Source organism: Phyllobates terribilis, unplaced genomic scaffold (assembly GCF_046119375.1).
Source record: "Phyllobates terribilis strain yellow unplaced genomic scaffold, ASM4611937v1 Scaffold_3__8_contigs__length_932513732, whole genome shotgun sequence".
Taxonomy (NCBI): Eukaryota; Metazoa; Chordata; class Amphibia; order Anura; family Dendrobatidae; genus Phyllobates; species Phyllobates terribilis.
In genome coordinates this window covers 265,991,250-266,004,049 of record NW_027362763.1, presented here as the reverse complement: position 1 = coordinate 266,004,049, position 12,800 = coordinate 265,991,250, and the positions used below count along the sequence as shown (strand labels likewise).

Below are 12,800 nucleotides of genomic sequence, written 5' to 3'. Positions count from 1 at the left end.
AAGAAAAGAGGAACAACAATTAGATATTTTTACTGCAATAAATTAATAAATATATTACCAACAAATCTTCAGGCTTGAGGCAAAAGTCAATGAATATAGCAGAACGTTGTACTGACACACAGCATTAGCAAAAAAATAGCTTCCAAAAATAGGCCACAAAATATTAAATGAGAAGAGAACCTAGATTAGAAGCAACCTTATGAGGAAAGCACAGCACTGAACAAATCTCTACAATATTACTAATATTCCATTTAAAGTAATACCTGTTATTGGTGAACTAGATGAGCATTTACAATACACATTGTTAGGTATGGGCACACGTGTAAAATTGATGCAAAAAATGCCAGTTTCTTCCTGCGTTTTTTGATGCATTTTTTTCACAATCCTTAGAATGAGTGAAAACACTGAAAGAATTGACATGCTGCAGATATATAACTGAAAGGAAAAAATAAGCAACATGATGAGATTTCAGAAATCTCAATCACTTTGCTGGGACAGTAAAATTATGCGCTTTTCACCAGTGGAAAAAACGCGACATGTGAACATACCCTTACACATCATCTAAAACAAAGTTGATCTTGAAAGAGTTGCATTTTCTACCTATTGAGCTAACAGATCCTTACAAAAAAATTATAAAATAGGCAAAAAAGGAAAAATAAAACAAAAGCAATTTACCTCTAGTATAGAAATTAGATGAAACCACAAATTCCGAAGGATCAGCTGACAGATGATCGAATATGTATTGGGGTAGGCCAACATTCCAGTAACAATAAATATGGGCGTAAGAAGGATTGGGCATGTAGGATTTCAACATGCCTGATGCTTTGTTTTAGAAGGTGACAAGGTCATGTCTGAAGTTTCTGGCAACAGCTTATTGAAATAAACATGCATACTTGGCCAAGCCAAGTGTGTATATATACGGGGTGGTCGGAAGCTGATAGCCATCTAATTTGTCCCAGGGTGTGGAGGTGATGGCACTAGTGATAAGTGAGCTTGCTCAGATATTGGCACTAGTGATAAGTGAGCTTGCTCGGATATTGAGTTATCAGAGCGTGTTCGGGTTCAGATAGCGTAGCCAGCATGCTCTAGTACCCGCGGCCGCATGTATCGTGGCTGCTACACAGCCACTACACATGCGGAGAATGCCTGATACATCTAGAAGTATATACAATATATACGTGTACCTTATGCTCCCTGTGGGTTTTATTTTCAGTAAAAAAAAAAAAAAAGACAGAAAGTGTTGCTAAAAGTATGTATAAAATATTCACTGTGTATAGATTATTTTCTTGCTCATAAAACCCTATAAGAGTACATTCTCCAAATATTGCAGAGATACAGCTTCTAGTTTAAAACATAATAGAATTAGATATTTTCTTCACGATAAATCATGTGAACAGTACTTTATTCCTATTATGACAGCACTCGTTAAAAGATTCTCTTTCCCTCTGGAAACCTCTTCCCTTATTACTTAATTATCTATTAGTTGCTCAACTGCAGGGGTTTTGAAACACTTTACTACAGATGTTAAAGAAGATTAAAAATATACAGCACAGTAACAGGGGACTATCAATATACTCTGTAAATTAATTAAATTTCTGTTCTAGCACATCATTTATTCCAAAGCATTAATGTCTCAAAGGAGCCATTCCCTTTTATTGCCATCTCACTGCCTGATGAGTGAACTAAGTGAAAATAAGTCTCTAATAGCATTATACTTGATGAAATATTAAGTTTAAAAAGTACTGCCTTGTCAGAAGAGAAAAAATTAAAAGTGAAGAATCTCAACTTTGACTAAAAGGGAGGTCGCAACACAGAGATACGGAATTACATTGGTGCACACAGCTTCATCGGAAGCGATACAGGTTCACAATGCCTATTGTAGACACACAAGCCAAAGAAAGTCAATCAGCTCATCGATTAAATCCTAAATAAATTAAATTAGCCCAAAAGCCATTTCACAATGTCAACATTAAGAGAAATCTTTGATGATGAGATAATTGTATGTATTCGCATGGTTTGAGAGTTCCAACCTCTGATCTGCATATTTTTTGGTGTCAACCATCAAGTCAAAGGTGTAGCAGGAAGAAGGACGGACCAGAAGCAATAGGTAATGTTGTACAGCCTGATAATTAGGCTACAGAATTAAAAACAAATACAAGGACTGAGGCTTGTACGGGAGAGGCACTAATCTGATTTCTTGGCTGTTGTCCTAGTTTAGAGAAAGCCTTAGCATTATCCCTCATACAAATACCGGAGAGCCTGGATCGTCTTTGTACAGGTCCATTCATACTGGCGATTGCGCTTCACATTTTCACAGAAGCCATGTGGATATAATGTAGGATATTTGCCATCTCACCTCCCCAAACGAGCACTGAGCAACCCTGGTACATCGAATAGTAATCCAAAAGAAAAACTCTCAAGCATTAGAAGAAAAAAGTTTTCAGCCTTTATTTGGATACGTATTTATAAAGCCATGACAGAGAAATATAGCATGAGCAGTGACGCGTTTTGAACATCACAATGTGTTCTTAGTCAGAACTCAAACTATCCAAATAAAGGCTAAAACCTTTTTTTTATTATAGTGCTGGAGCACTTTTTTCTTTTGAATTATCATGCAGATGTAACTTATACTTTATGATCGATTGTTGATCAATTTATCATCAGAAAATAACTAGTTGATCTTTTTTTTTCTTCTTTACTGACTTCTAATGGATCAGTCAGGGTTCATCAGGTATCAGATGTTTTTGCTGTCCATGACGCGCTCCCTGGGCCGTGGGGTACTCGGTGCCGGGCCGGTCGTTGCTAAGGGAGATGTCACAGTGGCGGTGACCCGGTCCGTGACCCAGGGCGGTCGATTAAAGGGGAATTTTATAGTTTTTCGTATTTAATGTTCGTGACGCCACCTGTGGTATGCGGCTAAAGGGAGCCGCGGCTGTGGAGCAGGTCCTCTGGAGCTGATGTTAATGCAGCAGAGTTGGTTTAGCTCTCCACAGGTAGAGCTTAGCTCCAGGGCAGTGTAGATGTTGCTGTTATGGAAGTAGAACTCGTGGTGCAGTGTAGTGCAGGGGGTGATGGCGCAGCAGTAATAATTGACAGAGACAGTGGGGTGCAGTCTTCCGGATTTACTCACAGTTCTTACTTTGCTTCTGGTTACAACTGCAGATCATAACTTCCCACGTCGTGCTGCGTTCACCGGGCAGGGGCTCAGCTAACCCTCAGGTACTTCCGGAGTACATAATGGGACCCCCTTCTGTGAGTTCCTTCTGGCCGTCTCCCTGCACCTCACACCTAGTGTCCCAATCCAGTGACCGCGGACCTTGCCGGGCGACGTCTTCTCTGTCCCCTGGATCCTCTATGGCCACCTTCTTGGTGAGATAGATGTGGCTTGTGGCTGCAGCACCTGAAATGCTGCAGCCTCCGGTTTCCTAGTGGAGGCTTAAAGAACTCTGCTAGTTTAGGGACCGGTCCCCTCTGTGCGACCTGATCCCTCCACCTCCTGGCAGATTCGGGCGTACGGGTGGCCTCCAGCACTACCCGTACCCCTGGGGTCCCTTCCATGTTCCTGGAGCCTTTCTCCTGCTCCTCTCTCTCTCTTCAGTCTTGGGCCTCTCTGGCTAGGCCCTCCTCCTGAGCAGAGCTCCTACAGAGCTCCTGCTCCTCTCACTGTCCTCCTCTGACTGAACTCCACTCCCCAGATGGCTTCCCTCCTTATACTATTCCTAACAAGTGCTCCCCTGATTTATTTCCTCCACCCACACCCACTACATGGTTCCCCCTACTTTGGTATCCCCCACTCCAGCCAGGGACAGGGCTCAGCAGGGAAGCAAAGCATCTTGCCCCTCCTGCTGGTCTGGAGTAGTGTAGTGTTGGATGCAGGTGTTAGGGTCCCGGGCAGTACTCCTTCCTTACCTGAGAGTGAGATACCACACCTCTGGGTGAGATGCCGTACCTCTGTGGCGACTGAACCCGCAGGGGTGCCACATCCACAATAGACACTTGTCGGAGCATCAAAAACAGAAAAGCTGGAGGGGAAAAGAGCCAACTAAAGTGTGAGCTAAGCCCAAAGGGTTGATAATTCACCGCTACATGCAGGTCAGCAAGCATTAAAGCTTAGATGGCCGTCTATATGAATGATGAAAGCTTGGGGTGATTTGCATATGCTGTGAAAAGGATCTGGAAGACAAGATCGCTTATCTGAAATTCATCAATAAATGAAGTCGTGCCCATGACTGATGCTTTTTAAAGCCAAGTCCTATAATTATAGGTCACCGAGCAAGCTTTTCAGTGCTCGCCCTATTCTGTAGGAACTTTTTTCGTAAGGTGGTAAATTTTTTTAACTATGTAAAAACTACACGTAAAAGCAGCATTATACTCGTGTATTTTTTTAGTTTTCAGATACAAGTGAATAAAGATCATGCTAATAACTATAAAGGAATATATCAGCCACGACACAAGCGAAACCATGAAGACGTTCACATTCTCCCAAGCTTCATTCTATCTTGTAGGAAAACAAGTATAATAGGAATTCTATTTAAATGTAATTTTGCTTATATGTGTAATTGTAGATGTACCCCTAGAGTCATGTTAAAGGCTAAGCTGATGTTTCTTTCAAATTATCCCACTTGGACTCACAATCTGCTCTTTACAACCATCTTCAATATGTATTAGTACAGCTCATTAGACTGAAATTTAATATTGCAAACATCAGGTGGATTTCCAGAGCTTCTATTATCAACACAAGATGGATTGCTCACATATAGATCTTAGGCCAACTGGGCACAATTTAGATTCAATAAACTACCCATTCTTGAATTTGATTTATCTTTTCTACTATGCAAGTTTGCCCTTTCCAGCAAATGCGCGCCTCTACAAGGGAATTTTACCAAAATGCCATAAAGATTTGCCTATTTTGAATAATAGCGTACAGACGGTCATTTTAATAACGCGGACAAAAAAAATGACCTGCACGGCTCTGTCATTCCAGAGATTTTATTCCAATAAGTCAAAGTGTAATCTGCAGCAGGGTGTAAGTCTGAAATGCTGCCAGAGGAAAAGCAGAGCTTTCATCACTGACTGCGCACAAGATCTGTGTGTGCGCTAAGTGACAGCACTTTGTAAAACAGGACCAAGCACTAAAAGCTAAAGCACTCTAACACTTTTCATTGTGCCAGTCTTTACCACCGGGGACAGGTCCTTCGTTTCCTGCCATGTATCCTGTAGGCTCCATACCTGTGTAGTGTGAACATATAATGTAATTGATGCCATTAGTGTTAAAATTGGCTTTACATGCCATTATTTCTCCCTGCCTATATGGTAAAGTAACAAGTCTTTTCTTAAGTAGAGATTAACATTATGGTGTACTTCTACAGATGAATAAAAAAAACAAGGTTAGGTTCTTATCCCCTTATCCTAAGGCTTATAAATGAATAGATAAACAAGGTTAGGATCATATCTCTTTATCCTAAGGCTTATGAATATGGCCACACTATAAGATGCAAATGGGAAAATCCTCTCTGCTGGACAACTTCTCATGGCTGCAAACTTTGCAGAGTTTTTATTTGAGGCCTTCAAAAAAGGAAGCACTCCATTTTGGGGGGAGTTTTTCTGCTCCTGAAGCATATCCTAAAGCAATATTGAAAAATTTTTGAAGCATTTTGGAAGTGTTTTTTTTTTTTTTTTTTTTTTTTTTTTAACATGCCTAGTTTGAAGAGGTTTCCTTCAGGGTGTGCTTCAAAGAAGTGGCTTGTACTTTCCGTTTTCCCACCAAATATTTTTGAAAACCTAAAATGAAACAAAATACTAAGTGTCTTCTCTAAATAAGGTGCATGATTACAAACACCTCCAGCTTTCATCTCAGGGCAGTCAGCTTAGGAGAGGGGCAGAGCTGACTGCACTGTAAGATGAGAACGGCAGCTGCAGAGCTGTTTGTAAACACACTCAGCTCTACAGTATTGCACCTCCACCCACAGTGACTGCCATAAGATGAAAGCTGGAGGTGTTTGTAATCACACTCAGAGCTTTGCTCTAAACTACACAGTATCTGCACAAATCTGAGCTGAATCAGGGCTGTTTATCCTGACATTTCACAGGAGAAAGTATATACTTCTGACCTTCTGAAGGGGAAGGGGGTGGAGGAAAGGGGCATACACGCCCCTAGAGACTAATCTCTCTTAACGTCCCCTTACTGGACACATCATACATTATAACCTAAACTTTACAAGTTAATAACTCCAAATGACAAATAAAAACAAACAAAAATAACCATTTTATTTAGCTCTGCAGCCACTGTTCCATGATGTAGACCGTTTAACAAACTCAAACTTGTGAAAAATCCTCTTTAAGGGGTTGCCTTTCCATATTACCTACCAGAGAATATCAATGGGCATGATTGGAGAGAAACCAACATGCATTCATCAGAATGGCAGCCAATTATCACATACAGTATGTCACATTCACACTTCATTCACTACCTTCTTTAAACATTGCTATTCATCATATAATAAACCATAAATTGTAAAGTAGATTGTTTCCAAAAGTCTCAGGGCTCGATTCATCAAGACTAGTGTAGTGCAGGCTCGCGCTACATCAGTCTTGGTGGAATAGAAGGCGCCAAATTCATTAAGAGGCGCATACCACTTAATTCGGTGCCTCTTCTAAATAGCATGTACGGCGTCAGAAATACTACTACAATGAAAGACTGGAGTAGCATTTCTGGCATACAAAACGCCATTCATTTTGATGAATTTGATGAAATGTGTGGTCCCGCCCGGCTCCTCCTCAGCTTCCTCCATTTTGTTAAAGCCAATTCAAACTGGCTTGAAAACGTCAGTTTGTGACATCGCAAAGGTGTTACGCCATTTTTCTGTCCTTTGGTGACTCAGGCTCTCAGTGTTTTATCCTAGAAGAAGTTTTCCAGTAAGATAAATACACTGTGAAGACAGAGTAGTATTAGAGAATAGTTGGACCATGTGTTTTCTATGGATATTAACATTAAATGAAGATTGATGTGACTAATTGTTATGCGCTTTAGAATTTACAAAAAAAAAGTACTAGGATGGGTTAGACGAGTACAAATCATAGGCCGTGTCTTTCAAATTATTTTTCTTCCAATATTCTATGGATTATGGAAAACACAATCTCACCAGAATGAAGTGGTATGCATTATATAGCGTAACTGTAATTAACTGGCAGGTGGAGTCAGTTTACTGAACCTGTGCAACAGGTAGAAATGGATTTGACACTGCACATCAGAGTACTTGCCAGTAGTTCTTTCATTCTACATTTTGCGGCAATTTTACAAAGTGCGGGCTAACTGCTTAATTACTTGAATCTTAAATTACTTAAATACTTGAATCTAAGAAATTAAGATTAATAATCTAATTAGATAGCAGTTATTTATTGATAAAAATATTAGGGGATTAAGGGTGCACTACATTAAACCAATATGGGGGTTCTCAAAAGTCCCAGATTCAATTTTCTGGAAGAAAAGTGGTATTATACATATTAGGCACTTATTTTATGGGTCACAAATAGAGTCGTCTGATACCTCCAGAACGGTTAAGGTAGAGACATTTAAGGGTTTCAGTAGGTATATCATCAAGTGGTAATTGAACCTGCATCATATTCTTACATAGGTGCTTTAGATAAGGATTCCCCAACTCCAGTCCTCAAGGCCCACAAACTGGTCATGTTTTCAGGATTTCCTTAGTATTGCACAGATAATAATTCCATCACCTGTGCAATACTAAGGAAATCCTGAAAACATGACCTGTTGGTGGGTCTCGAGGACTAGAGTTGGGGAACACTGCTTTAGATCATTCAATGATTAGGGCAAAACACTGTCAAATATTATGGATTTATTATCAATGGGTGCATGAGGAATATAAAGCTGAGGAAAATATATTGGTATACTGGAACAGACCCAAGGCTGTCACTGTGTTCAAATCACAGATTAGACAAAAGTCAATATAGTGCACAGGATCAATTACTACTGATATTAAAGAAAATGAACCATACTGATACTGACAATGGTCTGAGATTTCAAGCGGAACTAGCAGACTTCATACATACAATGTGGCAGTGATCTGTCATTGTGGATTGTTAGAGAGAGGTACATAGAGGATCCAGGAAAAATTAGCAATTCCTCCTTCACAATATTTTGCAGACTATTGCCAGAATTTAAACAACTCCTACCTCCAAAATTTCATTCTTGGGTGGTGTTGAAAATACTCAAAACATGAGTAACAATTTTGTATGTGATCAAATAGAGCTACATTTAACAAAGATAATAAAAAAAACTACAGGGGTTTGACACCATAAAGAAAAAAATCAGTTTTCACCCATAACCAATACCAGACCTGTCAACCGGATGTGTTTGATACTGTACCATTTTTAATAGAGCAGCAGTACCAGAGGAAACCTATGCACTGCATGCACCGGGATCCTTGACATTTCACGCCGCCTGCACACTGCAGTACTATGCTCTGTCCTCGTCAGGGCAGAAAACTACGCCTGCACAGGAGCGCGATGCCGGGGAGACTGTGTGGATGACGTATGGACGCATCCACATGAAGAAAGAAGGAGGACGGAATTGCAAAAAGAAGAGAGGCGCCGGACAAAGACGAGCGACACCCCTCGGACTGGAACACCCCCAAGCTGATTATAATAAAAGCTCTTTTTCTTGTATTGCAGGTCAGATCGGGGGCTTATATACAGCATTATAGGATGCTGTAAATCAGGGCTGAAAGGTGGTGGCCGAATCTCATATCGGTCAAACCTGGTGACAGGTTCCCTTTAAGCAAGTTGAATATGAAATGATCTCTAAAAGGCCTAAAGTTAAAGATGACACATTTCCTTTGTATTTTAGGTAAAATATATATATATTTTCATCTTTTACATTTTAAAAATTATAAATAGGAAAATGTGCCGATGCAAAAGTTTGGGCACCCTGCATGGTTAGTTCCTAGTAGCGCCCCCTTTTGAAAGTATCACAGCTTGTAAACACTTTTTGGAGCCAGACAAGAGTCTTTCAATTTTTGTTTGAGGGATTTTCATATATTCTTCCTTGAAAAAGTCTTCCAGTTCTGTGAAATTCCTGGGTCATCTTGCATGCACTGCTATTTTGAGGTCTAGCCACAGATTTTCAATGATGTTCAGATCAGGGGACTGTGAGGGCCACTGTAAAACCTTCAGCTTGCACCTTTTGAGGTAGTCTATTGTGGAGTTTGACATGTGTTCAGGATCATTATCCATTTGTAGAAGCCATCCTCTTTTCAACTTCAGCTTTTTTACAGATAGTGATATGTTTGCATCAAACTTCATTGAATCAATTCTTCCCTCTACCTGTGAAATGTTCCCCATTTCCATTGCCTGCAACACAACCCAAAGCATGATTGATCCACCCCCATGCTTAATGGTTGGCAAGATGTTCTTTTCCTGAAATTCTGTGCCCTTTTTTCTCCACACATACCTTTCATCATTGTGGCCAAAGAGTTCTATTTTAACCTCATGGGTCCACAGGATTTGTTTCCAAAATGCATCAGGCTTGTTTAGATGTTCTTTTGCATACTTCTGCCGCTGAATTTTATGGTGAGGAAGCAGGAGAGGTATTCTTCTGATGACTCTTCCATGAAGGCCATATTTGTGCAGGTGTCTCTGAACAGTAGAACAATGTACCACAACTCCAAAGTCTCCTAAATCTTTCTGAAGGTCCTTTTGCAGTCAAGCTGGGGTTACGATATGCCTCTCTAGCAATCCTATTAGCAGCTCTCACTCAAATTTTGCTTGGTCTTCCAGACCTTATCTTGACCTCCACTGTTCCTGTTAACTGTCATTTCTTAATTAGGTTTCGAACTGAGGAAAGGGCAACTTGAAAACGCTTTGCTATCTTCTTCTAGCCTTCTCCTGCTTTGTGGGCCTCAACCATTTTCATTTTCAGAGTGCTAGGCAGCTGCATAGAACCACCCATGGCTGCTATTTTTGTCAAAAGGTTAGAGGAGGCTGGGTTTTCATAAAGCTAGAAATTTCTATCACCTGGCCTTTCCCAAAGAGGATAGTGAACAAGCCATAACCCTAACAGGCTAATTAAGGTGTGAAATCTTGGTTAAAGTTAGAGGAGAACACAAATCTCCAAGGGTGCCTAATCTTTTGCATTGGCCCATTTTCCTTTTTGTAATTTTTAAAATGTAAAAGATGTGTGTGTGTATGTGTATATATATATATATATATACACAGTACAGACCAAAAGTTTGGACACACCTTCTCATTTAAAGATTTTTCTGTATTTTCATGACTTTGAAAATTGTACATTCACACTGAAGGCATCAAAACTATGAATTAACACATGTGGAATTATATACTTAACAAAAAAGTGTGAAACAACTGAAAATATGTCTTATATTCTAGGTTCTTCAAAGTAGCCAACTTTTGCTTTGAAGACTGTTTTGCACACTCTTGGCATTCTCTTGATGAGCTTCAAGAGGTAGTCACCGGAAATGGTTTTCACTTCACAGGTGTGCCCTGTCAGGTTTAATAAGTGGGATTTCTTGTCTTATAAATGGGGTTGGGACAATCAGTTGTGTTGTGCAGAAGTCAGGTGGATACACAGCTGATAGTCCTACTGAATAGACTGTTAGAATTTGTATTATGGCAAGAAAAAAGCAGCTAAGTAAAGAAAAATGAGTGGCCATCATTACTTTAAGAAATGAAGGTCAGTCAGTCCGAAAAATTGGGCAAACTTTGAAAGTGTTCCCAAGTGCAGTTGCAAAAACCATCAAGCGCTACAAAGAAACTGGCTCACGTGAGGACCGCCCCAGGAAAGGAAGGCCAAGAGTCACCTCTGCTTCTGAGGATAAGTTTATCCGAGTCACCAGCCTCAGAAATCGCAGGTTAACAGCAGCTCAGATTAGAGACCAGGTCAATGCCACACAGAGTTCTAGCAGCAGACATATCTCTACAACAACTGTTAAGAGGAGACTTTGTGCAGCAGGCCTTCATGGTAAAATAGCTGCTAGGAAACCACTGCTAAGGACAGGCAACAAGCAGAAGAGACTTGTTTGGCCTAAGGAACACAAGGAATGGACATTAGACCAGTGGAAATCTGTGCTTTGGTCTGAGGAGTCCAAATTTGAGATCTTTGGTTCCAACCACCGTGTCTTTGTGCGATGCAGAAAAGGTGAACGGATGGACTCTACATGCCTGGTTCCCACCGTGAAGCATGGAGGAGGTGTGATGGTGTGGGGGTGCTTTGCTGGTGACACTGTTGGGGATTTATTCAAAATTGAAGGCATACTGAACCAGCATGGCTACCACAGCATCTTGCAGCGGCATGCTATTCCATCCGGTTTGCGTTTAGTTGGACCATCATTTATTTTTCAACAGGACAATGACCCCAAACACACCTGCAGGCTGTGTAAGGGCTATTTGACCAAGAGAGAGAGTGATGGGGTGCTATGCCAGATGACTTGGCCTCTACAGTCACCAGACCTGAACCCAATCGTGATGGTTTGGGGTGAGCAGGACCGCAGAGTGAAGGCAAAAGGGCCAACAAGTGCTAAGCATCTCTGGGAACTCCTTCAAGATTGTTGGAAGACCATTTCCGGTGTGCAAAGCAGTCATCAAAGCAAAAGGTGGCTACTTTGAAGAACCTTGAATATAAGACATATTTTCAGTTGCTTCACACTTTTTTGTTAAGTATATAATTCCACATGTGTTAAGTCATACAGTGCTGGCAAAAAGTATTGGCACCCCTGCAATCCTGTCAGATAATACTCAGTTTCCTCCTGAAAATGATTGCAATCACAAATTCTTTGGTATTATTCTCTTCATTTAATTTGTCTTCAATGAAAAAAACACAAAAAGAATTGTCCTAAAGCCAAATTGGATATAATTCCACACCAAACCTAAAAAAGGGGGTGGACAAAAGTATTGGCACCCTTTGAAAAATCATGTGATGCTTCTCTAATTCGTGTAATTAACAGCACCTGTAACTTACCTGTGGCACCTAACAGGTGTTGGCAATAACTAAATCACACTTGCAGCCAGTTAACATGGATTAAAGTTGACTCAACCTCTGTCCTGTGTCCTTGTGTGTACCACATTGAGCATGGAGAAAAGAAAGAAGACCAAAGAACTGTCTGAGGACTTGAGAAACCAAATTGTGAGGAAGCATGAGCAATCTCAAGGCTACAAGTCCATCTCCAAAGACGTGAATATTCCTGTGTCTTCCGTGCGCAGTGTCATCAAGAAGTTTAAAGCCCATGGCACTGTGGCTAACCTCCCTAGATGTGGACGGAAAAGAAAAATTGACAAGAGATTTCAACGCAAGATTGTGCGGATGGTGGATAAAGAACCTCGACTAACATCCAAACAAGTTCAAGCTGCCCTGCAGTCTGGGGGTACAACAGTGTCAACCCGTACTATCCGTCGGCGTCTGAATGAAAAGGGACTGTATGATTGGATACCCAGGAAGACCCCACTTCTTACCCCGAGGCATAAAAAACCAGGCTGGAGTTTGCCAAAACTTACCTGAGAAAGCCTAAAACGTTTTGGAAGAATGTTCTCTGGTCAGATGAGACAAAAGTAGAGCTTTTTGGGAAAAAGCATCAACATAGAGTGTACAGGAAAAAAAAGAGGCATTCAAAGAAAAGAACACGGTCCCCACAGTCAAACATGGCGGAGGTTCCCTGATGTTTTGGGGTTGCTTTGCTGCCTCTGGCACTGGACTGCTTGACCGTGTGCATGGCATTATGAAGTCTGAAGACTACCAACAAATTTTGCAGCATAATGTAGGGCCCAGTGTG

General features: G+C 40.8%; 1 protein-coding gene across 1 annotated transcript in view; it reads right to left on the bottom strand.

Moving 5' to 3' along the window:
- RSRC1 (arginine and serine rich coiled-coil 1) overlaps window positions 1-12,800 on the bottom strand; it is a 350,138-nt gene that overhangs the window by 95,055 nt on the left and 242,283 nt on the right. The gene's annotated exons all lie outside the window — the stretch shown is intronic.